This window comes from Mobula birostris (assembly GCF_030028105.1).
Source record: "Mobula birostris isolate sMobBir1 chromosome 11 unlocalized genomic scaffold, sMobBir1.hap1 SUPER_11_unloc_2, whole genome shotgun sequence".
NCBI lineage: Eukaryota > Metazoa > Chordata > Chondrichthyes > Myliobatiformes > Myliobatidae > Mobula > Mobula birostris.
In genome coordinates, this window is record NW_027274038.1 from 278,064 (window position 1) to 290,716 (window position 12,653).

General features: G+C 58.0%; 3 non-coding genes and 1 pseudogene across 3 annotated transcripts; all 4 read right to left on the reverse strand.

Moving 5' to 3' along the window:
• Positions 1-616: 616 nt before the first annotated feature.
• LOC140192204 (U2 spliceosomal RNA) lies at positions 617-748 on the reverse strand (annotated as a pseudogene).
• A 3,071-nt stretch (positions 749-3,819) lies between these two features.
• On the reverse strand, positions 3,820-4,010 carry LOC140192164 (U2 spliceosomal RNA). Its single transcript, XR_011884119.1, has one exon. It is a non-coding gene; the product is annotated as a U2 spliceosomal RNA (small nuclear RNA).
• A 3,071-nt stretch (positions 4,011-7,081) lies between these two features.
• Positions 7,082-7,272, reverse strand: LOC140192165 (U2 spliceosomal RNA). Its single transcript, XR_011884120.1, has one exon. It is a non-coding gene; the product is annotated as a U2 spliceosomal RNA (small nuclear RNA).
• A 3,075-nt stretch (positions 7,273-10,347) lies between these two features.
• On the reverse strand, positions 10,348-10,538 carry LOC140192167 (U2 spliceosomal RNA). The gene has a single exon (XR_011884122.1). It is a non-coding gene; the product is annotated as a U2 spliceosomal RNA (small nuclear RNA).
• Positions 10,539-12,653: the final 2,115 nt, after the last annotated feature.

Below are 12,653 nucleotides of genomic sequence, written 5' to 3' on the forward strand. Positions count from 1 at the left end.
GTGCCCTTCCTTGCCGCAGTTTCGGCACACCCTGGGTTGTCCCGCGTACACCATGTACCCTCGGTTCCCTCCGATGGCGAAGACGGAGGGGGGGTGGATGATGCCGCCGTTGGAATCCAACCTCAGCTTCACCTTCACCTGCCGTTTGCTGGTCCAGATTCCCAGCCCGTCCTTCACGTCTGCTGGTGTTCCTACGCTCTCCACATACCGAGCGAGGAACGTAAGGACATCTACCACTGGCACGTGCGGGTTGAACATGTGCACCGTGATTGTCCTTTCCTGTTGCGTAGCCGTTGCAAAGAGGGGCTGTGCTTTCAGCAGCGACAGCGGCGCCTCTGTCCCCTTCAGCTGAAGCTGCTGGTACAGCTTCTGCCACCCTGCAGCCTGCCGGAAAGTGACATCGAAGAAGCCTGCGAAGTCCTGGACGCAGTAGATGTCATCGGGCGTAAATCCGCAGCAATCCAGCAAGACCTTCCGGATGAAGGTCTCTCGGGTGAAGCCGGTGCCCCCGTTCCGGTCTCGCACTGTCAGCCTGACAGTGTTCTTGATACCCTGGCCTCGAGCTGATGTACTGCTCGCTGCTGCCATCTTCTAACTCACTGCTGTCGTCGCTGGTATGGGGTGTTAGATTGGAGGCCAATCAGCATTAGGATCCACCCCTGCGTCAGCGCGAACTCTCCTCCTCCGCCTTCTGGTCTGATAAGAACAGATACTACACTTGATCTTAGCCAAAAGGCCGAGAAGCGATGCAGGCGGCCTCTTGAGTCGGCTACATCCTGCCTAGCCTCTGGTGTTTAGATTGAAGCAGGAGGCCTGGCAAAGACCTTGCTGCCCTGGCCCGCTGGCAGCTCTCCCCTAGGTTGTCTGGGATCGGTGGGTGTGCTGGACAGCTGTTGCCTACCTGGTCCGTCCTGAGTGCAACTTGTCAGAGGCTATGTAAAGCTGCCAGTGATCCACCAATCATCTGGGAGTGGGGCCGTACCTACGGGCGCCTACGTCACTGGCACACTGCCTACGTCAAGGCTGCCGGCTTCCTCGGCTGGCTCCCAGGTCGGTCTCAGAGGCTGGCTCAACTTGCACTGCTCTCCTGGTCGTGGGAGGCTGGTCACGCTGTCCTGTCTGCACAAAAGTCTGCAGGGGGAGTGGGAGCAGGCCGCTCGGCCCTTCAAGGGCGTCCCTGCACTCGGCAAAGAGAGCGCGCCTCTCGGCTTTGCGTGCCCCAGCTGGCTGGCGCATCCAGCTGAACGGTCTCCTTCGGAGGCTCTGCCCTCTCCGGGAGGGAGCGAGCGGATGGGACTGCACCGGGCGACAAAGGCAGAGGCCACGTGCGCCGCTCAAGACCGGTTACGAGGTTTGTGGACGTGGCCAAAGTCCGCGGGCAGAAAAGCCTCCTGGCAAGCTTGGGAATAGGAAGATGTCAGCTACAGGTGTGCCTGAGGAGAAACAATGGGTGTGCTCTCCAAGCCGAAGGCTGAAGTGCAGCCATTCACACCTCTGTGCCTTTATTTTGATGTGTGTGGAATTACAATTGTTGAGTGGCTTGAGTTTGTTTCATCTCACAGAAGCTGTAGACTTTGCGTCTGCACAGGCTATCATTGGACACAGTGGTGTCTTCTCCCCTGCTCCCCCACCACCTTTTTTTACCAGGGTGGATGGGGGTGGGTGGGTGTGTGTGTGTGTCTGTCTGTCTCTCTGTGTCTGTCTCTGTCTCTCTCACCCACCGACACAAACACACATGGAATGCTGAGGGATCTGGCAGGGTCGGTCTGTCTCTCTCTCTCACTCACTCAATCTCACACACACACAGAGTCACAGACACACGTGCACACGGGGGTGTGTGGGGGTGGGTGTGTGTGTGTGTTTGTGTGTGTGTGTGTGTCTGTCTCTCTGTGTCTGTCTCTGTCTCTGTCTCTCTCACCCACCGACACAAACACACATGGAATGCTGAGGGATCTGGCAGGGTCTGTCTCTCTCTCTCACTCAATCTCACACACACACAGAGTCACAGACACACGTGCACACGGGGGTGTGTGGAGGTGGGTGGGTGTGTGTGTGTGTGTGTGTGTGTGTCTGTCTGTCTCTCTGTCTCTGTCTCTGTCTCTCTCACCCACCGACACAAACACACATGGAATGCTGAGGGATCTGGCAGGGTCTGTCTCTCTCTCTCTCACTCACTCACTCACTCACTCACTCACTCACTCACTCACTCAATCTCTCTCTCTCACACACACACACACACACACAGAGTCACAGACACACGTGCACACGGAGTGCTGAGGGATCTGCCAAGCTGTACAGAGGGCAGTAAAGGGAGAAGGGCCGAGGCCCTTCATTATGCCTCTGTGCTGACGCCTGAGCAGACTGACTGGTTTTGCAGCGGGGTGGGTGCACGGATGTAGAAACAGGAGGGAGGGCACGGCAGGAGGGAAATGTGTCGCGGGCTGACGGCGGCCCTGTGCCCCACTGCTCTGCAGGTGCGTTTTTGGCCGGCATGGCTCAGTGGTGGAGTGGGTGGGCGCGTGTGCGCGCCGTGGAAGGAAAGGGGTACTGATTATGCCTTGGTTGTGAAACAGGAAACGGATCGGCGAAATGCCTGCCGGAGGGAGGCACAGTGCCGTGCGTGAAGCAGGGGCACGTGGACGGATGTGGCAATTGTGGAGACGTGCGCCAAAGCTGGACGCCGAGTAGGTAGGTGTAAGCATGAGACGTTTGAGTGATCTTGGGGTTTGGGACGTGATTCTGAGCGAGGCTAGAGATGCACTGCACTGCCGATGTATATTGGGGAGGTCTGAGTGGGTGGAGTGGGGGGTTGTGCCTCTGCCTTACCTTGAACGGTGGGCGGGGCTTTGGGCCTGGGGCAGGCAGACGCATCAGAGGAGGCCAGGAGGCCAGGCCAGGCCAGGGCAGGGCAGGTAGGCAGAGTTTTGCTGATGCTATGGCTAGGTGGTGATGCTTGTAGCTGGTCTGTCTGTCTGGGCAGGAGAGCAGCAGTCTTGGCAGTCTGGTGCAGGCGGGGAGGATGCAGGGTGCAGGAGCACCGGGCCCTGTTGTGCCGGCGGCGGCGGCGCCCCGTTGCTCTGTAGCCGGGCTCCATCGGATGCCTCCCTCCCTTCCTTCCTTCCTCCCTCCCGTCCGCGTGCCCTGGCTGCTGGCACACTTGAACGAGCCTGCCTGTCCGACAGGCTGGCTGGCTGCTGGTGAAATTGCAGCAGAGCCAGTGACTCGATATCGTTCGTTCCTTCCTTCCTTCCTTCCTTCCTTCCTTCCTTCCTTCCTTCGCCCGCCCGTCCATCCGTCCGTCCGTCCGTCCGTCGCGTCCTCCGTTGGCTTCAAGGAGCAGCTGAGAAGCCTGAGCCTGAGAAGTGGAGCGAGTGTGGCGGGACAGAAAAGGTCTTTCGGCCTGCTCCACTTCACTCTGCTTCTGTGCTTGGTGCAGGCAGCAGCCGAGTGAGCAGGCATCAGAATGAGTGCGCCGGTTGAGCAGTTTGCTTCAGGAATGAATGCCAAGGGGCATCTCTCATGAAGTTGCTGCCTTGCCTGCAGCACCTGATCTGGTTGCAGCCCGGATGTGCACTTGATCTTAGCCAAACGGCCCAGATATGATGCCCGTGCTGTTGTTGAGTTGTCTGCACATTGCGTGAGTGAGTGAGTGAGTGAGCTGTATCGACAGACAGACACAGACACAGGAGAGGTGTAGAGCAAGCAGCTCTCCTCTCTCTCCATGTGCGTGCATGCTTGTCTGTGCTGCTGTGCCGCCGCCGCCGCCTGATGGAGCTTTCGTCGTTTTTCTTTTCTTTGCTACTTTGAAATTCCCCAGAAGGGGAGTGCACCGTTCCCAGAGGCACTGCAATACCGGGTCGATGCGTGGAGTGGACGGAGCAAGCCCCTATTCCATCTCCCTGTTCCAAAAATCAATTTAATATATGGTCCCCAGATAAGGGACGTATCAGATATTAAACTGATAAGAACAGATACTACACTTGATCTTAGCCAAAAGGCCGAGAAGCGATGCAGGCGGCCTCTTGAGTCGGCTACATCCTGCCTAGCCTCTGGTGTTTAGATTGAAGCAGGAGGCCTGGCAAAGACCTTGCTGCCCTGGCCCGCTGGCAGCTCTCCCCTAGGTTGTCTGGGATCGGTGGGTGTGCTGGACAGCTGTTGCCTACCTGGTCCGTCCTGAGTGCAACTTGTCAGAGGCTATGTAAAGCTGCCAGTGATCCACCAATCATCTGGGAGTGGGGCCGTACCTACGGGCGCCTACGTCACTGGCACACTGCCTACGTCAAGGCTGCCGGCTTCCTCGGCTGGCTCCCAGGTCGGTCTCAGAGGCTGGCTCAACTTGCACTGCTCTCCTGGTCGTGGGAGGCTGGTCACGCTGTCCTGTCTGCACAAAAGTCTGCAGGGGGAGTGGGAGCAGGCCGCTCGGCCCTTCAAGGGCGTCCCTGCACTCGGCAAAGAGAGCGCGCCTCTCGGCTTTGCGTGCCCCAGCTGGCTGGCGCATCCAGCTGAACGGTCTCCTTCGGAGGCTCTGCCCTCTCCGGGAGGGAGCGAGCGGATGGGACTGCACCGGGCGACAAAGGCAGAGGCCACGTGCGCCGCTCAAGACCGGTTACGAGGTTTGTGGACGTGGCCAAAGTCCGCGGGCAGAAAAGCCTCCTGGCAAGCTTGGGAATAGGAAGATGTCAGCTACAGGTGTGCCTGAGGAGAAACAATGGGTGTGCTCTCCAAGCCGAAGGCTGAAGTGCAGCCATTCACACCTCTGTGCCTTTATTTTGATGTGTGTGGAATTACAATTGTTGAGTGGCTTGAGTTTGTTTCATCTCACAGAAGCTGTAGACTTTGCGTCTGCACAGGCTATCATTGGACACAGTGGTGTCTTCTCCCCTGCTCCCCCACCACCTTTTTTTACCAGGGTGGATGGGGGTGGGTGGGTGTGTGTGTGTGTCTGTCTGTCTCTCTGTGTCTGTCTCTGTCTCTCTCACCCACCGACACAAACACACATGGAATGCTGAGGGATCTGGCAGGGTCGGTCTGTCTCTCTCTCTCACTCACTCAATCTCACACACACACAGAGTCACAGACACACGTGCACACGGGGGTGTGTGGGGGTGGGTGTGTGTGTGTGTTTGTGTGTGTGTGTGTGTCTGTCTCTCTGTGTCTGTCTCTGTCTCTGTCTCTCTCACCCACCGACACAAACACACATGGAATGCTGAGGGATCTGGCAGGGTCTGTCTCTCTCTCTCACTCAATCTCACACACACACAGAGTCACAGACACACGTGCACACGGGGGTGTGTGGAGGTGGGTGGGTGTGTGTGTGTGTGTGTGTGTGTGTCTGTCTGTCTCTCTGTCTCTGTCTCTGTCTCTCTCACCCACCGACACAAACACACATGGAATGCTGAGGGATCTGGCAGGGTCTGTCTCTCTCTCTCTCACTCACTCACTCACTCACTCACTCACTCACTCACTCACTCAATCTCTCTCTCTCACACACACACACACACACACAGAGTCACAGACACACGTGCACACGGAGTGCTGAGGGATCTGCCAAGCTGTACAGAGGGCAGTAAAGGGAGAAGGGCCGAGGCCCTTCATTATGCCTCTGTGCTGACGCCTGAGCAGACTGACTGGTTTTGCAGCGGGGTGGGTGCACGGATGTAGAAACAGGAGGGAGGGCACGGCAGGAGGGAAATGTGTCGCGGGCTGACGGCGGCCCTGTGCCCCACTGCTCTGCAGGTGCGTTTTTGGCCGGCATGGCTCAGTGGTGGAGTGGGTGGGCGCGTGTGCGCGCCGTGGAAGGAAAGGGGTACTGATTATGCCTTGGTTGTGAAACAGGAAACGGATCGGCGAAATGCCTGCCGGAGGGAGGCACAGTGCCGTGCGTGAAGCAGGGGCACGTGGACGGATGTGGCAATTGTGGAGACGTGCGCCAAAGCTGGACGCCGAGTAGGTAGGTGTAAGCATGAGACGTTTGAGTGATCTTGGGGTTTGGGACGTGATTCTGAGCGAGGCTAGAGATGCACTGCACTGCCGATGTATATTGGGGAGGTCTGAGTGGGTGGAGTGGGGGGTTGTGCCTCTGCCTTACCTTGAACGGTGGGCGGGGCTTTGGGCCTGGGGCAGGCAGACGCATCAGAGGAGGCCAGGAGGCCAGGCCAGGCCAGGGCAGGGCAGGTAGGCAGAGTTTTGCTGATGCTATGGCTAGGTGGTGATGCTTGTAGCTGGTCTGTCTGTCTGGGCAGGAGAGCAGCAGTCTTGGCAGTCTGGTGCAGGCGGGGAGGATGCAGGGTGCAGGAGCACCGGGCCCTGTTGTGCCGGCGGCGGCGGCGCCCCGTTGCTCTGTAGCCGGGCTCCATCGGATGCCTCCCTCCCTTCCTTCCTTCCTCCCTCCCGTCCGCGTGCCCTGGCTGCTGGCACACTTGAACGAGCCTGCCTGTCCGACAGGCTGGCTGGCTGCTGGTGAAATTGCAGCAGAGCCAGTGACTCGATATCGTTCGTTCCTTCCTTCCTTCCTTCCTTCCTTCCTTCCTTCCTTCCTTCGCCCGCCCGTCCATCCGTCCGTCCGTCCGTCCGTCGCGTCCTCCGTTGGCTTCAAGGAGCAGCTGAGAAGCCTGAGCCTGAGAAGTGGAGCGAGTGTGGCGGGACAGAAAAGGTCTTTCGGCCTGCTCCACTTCACTCTGCTTCTGTGCTTGGTGCAGGCAGCAGCCGAGTGAGCAGGCATCAGAATGAGTGCGCCGGTTGAGCAGTTTGCTTCAGGAATGAATGCCAAGGGGCATCTCTCATGAAGTTGCTGCCTTGCCTGCAGCACCTGATCTGGTTGCAGCCCGGATGTGCACTTGATCTTAGCCAAACGGCCCAGATATGATGCCCGTGCTGTTGTTGAGTTGTCTGCACATTGCGTGAGTGAGTGAGTGAGTGAGCTGTATCGACAGACAGACACAGACACAGGAGAGGTGTAGAGCAAGCAGCTCTCCTCTCTCTCCATGTGCGTGCATGCTTGTCTGTGCTGCTGTGCCGCCGCCGCCGCCTGATGGAGCTTTCGTCGTTTTTCTTTTCTTTGCTACTTTGAAATTCCCCAGAAGGGGAGTGCACCGTTCCCAGAGGCACTGCAATACCGGGTCGATGCGTGGAGTGGACGGAGCAAGCCCCTATTCCATCTCCCTGTTCCAAAAATCAATTTAATATATGGTCCCCAGATAAGGGACGTATCAGATATTAAACTGATAAGAACAGATACTACACTTGATCTTAGCCAAAAGGCCGAGAAGCGATGCAGGCGGCCTCTTGAGTCGGCTACATCCTGCCTAGCCTCTGGTGTTTAGATTGAAGCAGGAGGCCTGGCAAAGACCTTGCTGCCCTGGCCCGCTGGCAGCTCTCCCCTAGGTTGTCTGGGATCGGTGGGTGTGCTGGACAGCTGTTGCCTACCTGGTCCGTCCTGAGTGCAACTTGTCAGAGGCTATGTAAAGCTGCCAGTGATCCACCAATCATCTGGGAGTGGGGCCGTACCTACGGGCGCCTACGTCACTGGCACACTGCCTACGTCAAGGCTGCCGGCTTCCTCGGCTGGCTCCCAGGTCGGTCTCAGAGGCTGGCTCAACTTGCACTGCTCTCCTGGTCGTGGGAGGCTGGTCACGCTGTCCTGTCTGCACAAAAGTCTGCAGGGGGAGTGGGAGCAGGCCGCTCGGCCCTTCAAGGGCGTCCCTGCACTCGGCAAAGAGAGCGCGCCTCTCGGCTTTGCGTGCCCCAGCTGGCTGGCGCATCCAGCTGAACGGTCTCCTTCGGAGGCTCTGCCCTCTCCGGGAGGGAGCGAGCGGATGGGACTGCACCGGGCGACAAAGGCAGAGGCCACGTGCGCCGCTCAAGACCGGTTACGAGGTTTGTGGACGTGGCCAAAGTCCGCGGGCAGAAAAGCCTCCTGGCAAGCTTGGGAATAGGAAGATGTCAGCTACAGGTGTGCCTGAGGAGAAACAATGGGTGTGCTCTCCAAGCCGAAGGCTGAAGTGCAGCCATTCACACCTCTGTGCCTTTATTTTGATGTGTGTGGAATTACAATTGTTGAGTGGCTTGAGTTTGTTTCATCTCACAGAAGCTGTAGACTTTGCGTCTGCACAGGCTATCATTGGACACAGTGGTGTCTTCTCCCCTGCTCCCCCACCACCTTTTTTTACCAGGGTGGATGGGGGTGGGTGGGTGTGTGTGTGTGTCTGTCTGTCTCTCTGTGTCTGTCTCTGTCTCTCTCACCCACCGACACAAACACACATGGAATGCTGAGGGATCTGGCAGGGTCGGTCTGTCTCTCTCTCTCACTCACTCAATCTCACACACACACAGAGTCACAGACACACGTGCACACGGGGGTGTGTGGGGGTGGGTGTGTGTGTGTGTTTGTGTGTGTGTGTGTGTCTGTCTCTCTGTGTCTGTCTCTGTCTCTGTCTCTCTCACCCACCGACACAAACACACATGGAATGCTGAGGGATCTGGCAGGGTCTGTCTCTCTCTCTCACTCAATCTCACACACACACAGAGTCACAGACACACGTGCACACGGGGGTGTGTGGAGGTGGGTGGGTGTGTGTGTGTGTGTGTGTGTGTGTCTGTCTGTCTCTCTGTCTCTGTCTCTGTCTCTCTCACCCACCGACACAAACACACATGGAATGCTGAGGGATCTGGCAGGGTCTGTCTCTCTCTCTCTCACTCACTCACTCACTCACTCACTCACTCACTCACTCACTCAATCTCTCTCTCTCACACACACACACACACACACAGAGTCACAGACACACGTGCACACGGAGTGCTGAGGGATCTGCCAAGCTGTACAGAGGGCAGTAAAGGGAGAAGGGCCGAGGCCCTTCATTATGCCTCTGTGCTGACGCCTGAGCAGACTGACTGGTTTTGCAGCGGGGTGGGTGCACGGATGTAGAAACAGGAGGGAGGGCACGGCAGGAGGGAAATGTGTCGCGGGCTGACGGCGGCCCTGTGCCCCACTGCTCTGCAGGTGCGTTTTTGGCCGGCATGGCTCAGTGGTGGAGTGGGTGGGCGCGTGTGCGCGCCGTGGAAGGAAAGGGGTACTGATTATGCCTTGGTTGTGAAACAGGAAACGGATCGGCGAAATGCCTGCCGGAGGGAGGCACAGTGCCGTGCGTGAAGCAGGGGCACGTGGACGGATGTGGCAATTGTGGAGACGTGCGCCAAAGCTGGACGCCGAGTAGGTAGGTGTAAGCATGAGACGTTTGAGTGATCTTGGGGTTTGGGACGTGATTCTGAGCGAGGCTAGAGATGCACTGCACTGCCGATGTATATTGGGGAGGTCTGAGTGGGTGGAGTGGGGGGTTGTGCCTCTGCCTTACCTTGAACGGTGGGCGGGGCTTTGGGCCTGGGGCAGGCAGACGCATCAGAGGAGGCCAGGAGGCCAGGCCAGGCCAGGGCAGGGCAGGTAGGCAGAGTTTTGCTGATGCTATGGCTAGGTGGTGATGCTTGTAGCTGGTCTGTCTGTCTGGGCAGGAGAGCAGCAGTCTTGGCAGTCTGGTGCAGGCGGGGAGGATGCAGGGTGCAGGAGCACCGGGCCCTGTTGTGCCGGCGGCGGCGGCGCCCCGTTGCTCTGTAGCCGGGCTCCATCGGATGCCTCCCTCCCTTCCTTCCTTCCTCCCTCCCGTCCGCGTGCCCTGGCTGCTGGCACACTTGAACGAGCCTGCCTGTCCGACAGGCTGGCTGGCTGCTGGTGAAATTGCAGCAGAGCCAGTGACTCGATATCGTTCGTTCCTTCCTTCCTTCCTTCCTTCCTTCCTTCCTTCCTTCCTTCCTTCGCCCGCCCGTCCATCCGTCCGTCCGTCCGTCCGTCGCGTCCTCCGTTGGCTTCAAGGAGCAGCTGAGAAGCCTGAGCCTGAGAAGTGGAGCGAGTGTGGCGGGACAGAAAAGGTCTTTCGGCCTGCTCCACTTCACTCTGCTTCTGTGCTTGGTGCAGGCAGCAGCCGAGTGAGCAGGCATCAGAATGAGTGCGCCGGTTGAGCAGTTTGCTTCAGGAATGAATGCCAAGGGGCATCTCTCATGAAGTTGCTGCCTTGCCTGCAGCACCTGATCTGGTTGCAGCCCGGATGTGCACTTGATCTTAGCCAAACGGCCCAGATATGATGCCCGTGCTGTTGTTGAGTTGTCTGCACATTGCGTGAGTGAGTGAGTGAGTGAGCTGTATCGACAGACAGACACAGACACAGGAGAGGTGTAGAGCAAGCAGCTCTCCTCTCTCTCCATGTGCGTGCATGCTTGTCTGTGCTGCTGTGCCGCCGCCGCCGCCTGATGGAGCTTTCGTCGTTTTTCTTTTCTTTGCTACTTTGAAATTCCCCAGAAGGGGAGTGCACCGTTCCCAGAGGCACTGCAATACCGGGTCGATGCGTGGAGTGGACGGAGCAAGCCCCTATTCCATCTCCCTGTTCCAAAAATCAATTTAATATATGGTCCCCAGATAAGGGACGTATCAGATATTAAACTGATAAGAACAGATACTACACTTGATCTTAGCCAAAAGGCCGAGAAGCGATGCAGGCGGCCTCTTGAGTCGGCTACATCCTGCCTAGCCTCTGGTGTTTAGATTGAAGCAGGAGGCCTGGCAAAGACCTTGCTGCCCTGGCCCGCTGGCAGCTCTCCCCTAGGTTGTCTGGGATCGGTGGGTGTGCTGGACAGCTGTTGCCTACCTGGTCCGTCCTGAGTGCAACTTGTCAGAGGCTATGTAAAGCTGCCAGTGATCCACCAATCATCTGGGAGTGGGGCCGTACCTACGGGCGCCTACGTCACTGGCACACTGCCTACGTCAAGGCTGCCGGCTTCCTCGGCTGGCTCCCAGGTCGGTCTCAGAGGCTGGCTCAACTTGCACTGCTCTCCTGGTCGTGGGAGGCTGGTCACGCTGTCCTGTCTGCACAAAAGTCTGCAGGGGGAGTGGGAGCAGGCCGCTCGGCCCTTCAAGGGCGTCCCTGCACTCGGCAAAGAGAGCGCGCCTCTCGGCTTTGCGTGCCCCAGCTGGCTGGCGCATCCAGCTGAACGGTCTCCTTCGGAGGCTCTGCCCTCTCCGGGAGGGAGCGAGCGGATGGGACTGCACCGGGCGACAAAGGCAGAGGCCACGTGCGCCGCTCAAGACCGGTTACGAGGTTTGTGGACGTGGCCAAAGTCCGCGGGCAGAAAAGCCTCCTGGCAAGCTTGGGAATAGGAAGATGTCAGCTACAGGTGTGCCTGAGGAGAAACAATGGGTGTGCTCTCCAAGCCGAAGGCTGAAGTGCAGCCATTCACACCTCTGTGCCTTTATTTTGATGTGTGTGGAATTACAATTGTTGAGTGGCTTGAGTTTGTTTCATCTCACAGAAGCTGTAGACTTTGCGTCTGCACAGGCTATCATTGGACACAGTGGTGTCTTCTCCCCTGCTCCCCCACCACCTTTTTTTACCAGGGTGGATGGGGGTGGGTGGGTGTGTGTGTGTGTCTGTCTGTCTCTCTGTGTCTGTCTCTGTCTCTCTCACCCACCGACACAAACACACATGGAATGCTGAGGGATCTGGCAGGGTCGGTCTGTCTCTCTCTCTCACTCACTCAATCTCACACACACACAGAGTCACAGACACACGTGCACACGGGGGTGTGTGGGGGTGGGTGTGTGTGTGTGTTTGTGTGTGTGTGTGTGTCTGTCTCTCTGTGTCTGTCTCTGTCTCTGTCTCTCTCACCCACCGACACAAACACACATGGAATGCTGAGGGATCTGGCAGGGTCTGTCTCTCTCTCTCACTCAATCTCACACACACACAGAGTCACAGACACACGTGCACACGGGGGTGTGTGGAGGTGGGTGGGTGTGTGTGTGTGTGTGTGTGTGTGTCTGTCTGTCTCTCTGTCTCTGTCTCTGTCTCTCTCACCCACCGACACAAACACACATGGAATGCTGAGGGATCTGGCAGGGTCTGTCTCTCTCTCTCTCACTCACTCACTCACTCACTCACTCACTCACTCACTCACTCAATCTCTCTCTCTCACACACACACACACACACACAGAGTCACAGACACACGTGCACACGGAGTGCTGAGGGATCTGCCAAGCTGTACAGAGGGCAGTAAAGGGAGAAGGGCCGAGGCCCTTCATTATGCCTCTGTGCTGACGCCTGAGCAGACTGACTGGTTTTGCAGCGGGGTGGGTGCACGGATGTAGAAACAGGAGGGAGGGCACGGCAGGAGGGAAATGTGTCGCGGGCTGACGGCGGCCCTGTGCCCCACTGCTCTGCAGGTGCGTTTTTGGCCGGCATGGCTCAGTGGTGGAGTGGGTGGGCGCGTGTGCGCGCCGTGGAAGGAAAGGGGTACTGATTATGCCTTGGTTGTGAAACAGGAAACGGATCGGCGAAATGCCTGCCGGAGGGAGGCACAGTGCCGTGCGTGAAGCAGGGGCACGTGGACGGATGTGGCAATTGTGGAGACGTGCGCCAAAGCTGGACGCCGAGTAGGTAGGTGTAAGCATGAGACGTTTGAGTGATCTTGGGGTTTGGGACGTGATTCTGAGCGAGGCTAGAGATGCACTGCACTGCCGATGTATATTGGGGAGGTCTGAGTGGGTGGAGTGGGGGGTTGTGCCTCTGCCTTACCTTGAACGGTGGGCGGGGCTTTGGGCCTGGGGCAGGC